Raw genomic sequence first — 2,702 nt, 5'->3', positions numbered from 1 at the left:
CACCCAGCAACAGTCCCGACCTTTGCTACCGATAATAGCAGTCGTTAAAAATAATAGCACATCTTCAGCTTCCGAAATTTGGCGAGTGCCAGAATTTAACTATAGTTTTGTTTCCATTTTGTTTATTTTTAGGATTATTTTTGATCGATGGCAAGGGAAACTGATTTTTCGTTTTCTGCTCAGCCTTCAGTTTCCATTTAATTTCATATGTAGAAAAAAGACCGACTCATTTGAAGAATAACAGTTAAGTCTCGGTAACACGGGTCGTTTTTATCCGTGGACGCTTAAGACCGTCGGTGCAGACCGGAGCTGCCGGCTGACCTCACAGAGCTTGGTTGGTTTCCAAGCCACGTGGCACGGAAATAGCAACTACATCGAGTCCTTCCAAGCGCTTTCTCGGAAGTCAGGATGGCCGAGCGGTCTAAGGCGCTGCGTTCAGGTCGCAGTCTCCCCTGGAGGCGTGGGTTCGAATCCCACTTCTGACAATTCCTAACTTTTTCTCTTTTCTTCGTTGCACCCTTAGAGGAGATTGCGTACGTTTGATGACTCTAAGAATGGACCTGCGGTACAGATCCGGGCTTTCTTTTTACAGTCTCAAATAAATGTCATTACGAAGAAATCAAATAAATGTCATTACGAAGAAAGTGCCGTTCAAGAAGGAAATACTTGTTTTGTAAAGCGATTAAATAGAACTCTCCGAAGGTGTAAAGTATCACCTAGTAGATCTGTAACTGTTGGTGAAAAGCAAAAAGAACTTTGTCAGGAGTGGGATTCGAACCCACGCCTCCAGGGGAGACTGCGACCTGAACGCAGCGCCTTAGACCGCTCGGCCATCCTGACTGTTGCAGCCCAGCTTTGCTAGCAAACCTCTTCGGAATAGCTTTAGTGTGCGCATGCGTAGCGAACAGCCGCGCTGTGGGGAGGGCGGGGGCGGGCTTCGTTTCGCGCGGAGTGTAGGGAAGAACTAGAAAGACGCTCCCGCTCGAAGGGGCGGGGCAAAATGGGACTGGGACCGACCGAGAGAGGTGACTGACGGCAGAGGGCGCGCGCGGCGCGCTGGAGAATCGGGGACTCTGACTCGCAGGCATTCGTGCCTTCGACCGGCACAGTTTATGCAGGCGTGCATTCGTTTACAATTCAAGTCGGCTTCGAGACTGGCGTATCTGCAAGCACCCTGGCATTTCTGCACACACTTCCTGTGCATTTCCTGCACGAAGCCGTCAAGCCCGCCTTCCCGCGCGGGCTGGGAGATCTATCTCTGCTTTAGCCCGCACCTTTGAAATCCGGATAGCCCAAGGTCTGAGAGCAGGCATCTCGCGTTCTCCTTCCGAACGTTTGCCGGAACAGCAACTTCCCATTTATATGTGTGTTACAGCCATTTATTCAGGTTCGGGGTCACACCGCGTCCCGCTGCGACACAGCGGGATACGCGCTGTGTTCCTGACCGTGTCCCTAGAGCCCGAACCGGGTTTGGCACGCAGTAGGCGCGCAGGGAATGTCTGTGGATTAATCCCTCCCTCGCCTCCCCTTTCCTGGATTCTGTCATGCGGTGATTCACGTTTCCTCCCCAGCCACCGCCTCCCCCCCCTCGCCACGCCCCGGCGCGGTGGGAAGCAGATTCCGACCCCCGCAGCACCTTCCGCCGAGTGCCTCCATAACCCCAGACTTGGTCACGTCCTCGGTTTCGTCTAGGGACCAAAAGACTTATGCGCCCCGAGAGCCCCTTTCTCCACGGGATTTCCGAGAGGGAAAAGGGCACTTCCACCCTCCCAGGATGTCATACGCCCCCGTTGACCCGCCCGCCCCCCACCCCAGTCCCCAGGCCCTGAAGACGCGGTTCCTAAAGGCAGGCAGGAAGGGGTAGAGGTAGGGGGGACAGGAGACAGAGGTTCTGTCGAGGCGGGGCCCCTGACTGGATGTGTACCCTGGGTCTGAAAGGTGACTGAGGGTGACTTTTGGGAGCTGACCCTGGACCCTCTACCCTGGAGTCCAGGGGACAGACTCAGAGACTGTGAGTAGTGGAGTCACGCTTGTCCCGCAGTGCCCTCTGACTCACCAGAGATGGTGTCACAGAGCAGCCTTAGGCAGAGAACATTCCCTACCAACCCTAGCTCAGGACCCTGTCGGGCCCTTAGGGCTTAGGATGCCAAGGGGTGGTCCAACTTCTCGGGTATGCAGAGGTCCTGATTCTTTAATGGGTGATGAACCTCCCCATCCCCTTTCCTTTCCACAAATGCCCCTTCCCCACTGGCTGTCAGAATTTATTTCTTCGGGTTCAGCAAGGACCTCTTTTGTGTCTTCTCCTGAAATACAAATTGCCCTGGATACAGGAAAGGGCATCCACAAACATTTAGGGAACACTTGCTATGTGCCAGACACTCTTCTAGAGTGTCTGTTAAGAAATTCTGTTAAGAAACAGAATTTCTCTCCTCAAGATACATTCAAGCATGGGGTGAAGAGAAAGAGAGAAGACAGAGGTGAATGGCAAAATGTCAAAGAAGGTCAGGTGCTGATCCTTGCAGGACAGAGGATGTGTTAGGAAACTTGCAACCAGGTATCCTATAAGGTAGCCAGCAATCCTGTCTGGGGCACCATTTCTGGCCATCTGATTTGATACGGCTTTTCATGACTTCTACATACAAATGAATCTTGTCCATAGCGATGTAAGTGGATTTTGTTGCGGTGGAATGCAATTAATGATT

The 2,702-nt window shown here is 52.5% G+C and overlaps 2 non-coding genes across 2 annotated transcripts; one reads left to right on the top strand and one right to left on the bottom strand.

The window, feature by feature from the left end:
• Window positions 1-402: 402 nt before the first annotated feature.
• TRNAL-CAG lies at window positions 403-485 on the top strand. Its single transcript has one exon. It is a non-coding gene; the product is annotated as a tRNA-Leu (tRNA).
• Window positions 486-757: 272 nt separating this feature from the next.
• TRNAL-CAG lies at window positions 758-840 on the bottom strand. Its single transcript has one exon. It is a non-coding gene; the product is annotated as a tRNA-Leu (tRNA).
• Window positions 841-2,702: the final 1,862 nt, after the last annotated feature.

The sequence above is a fragment of the Lontra canadensis genome, unplaced genomic scaffold (genome assembly GCF_010015895.1).
Source record: "Lontra canadensis isolate GAN:19392208 unplaced genomic scaffold, GSC_riverotter_1.0 scaffold8, whole genome shotgun sequence".
Taxonomy (NCBI): Eukaryota; Metazoa; Chordata; class Mammalia; order Carnivora; family Mustelidae; genus Lontra; species Lontra canadensis.
The sequence above is the reverse complement of the archived record's forward strand: the minus strand, read 5'-3'. Positions and strand labels throughout refer to the sequence as shown.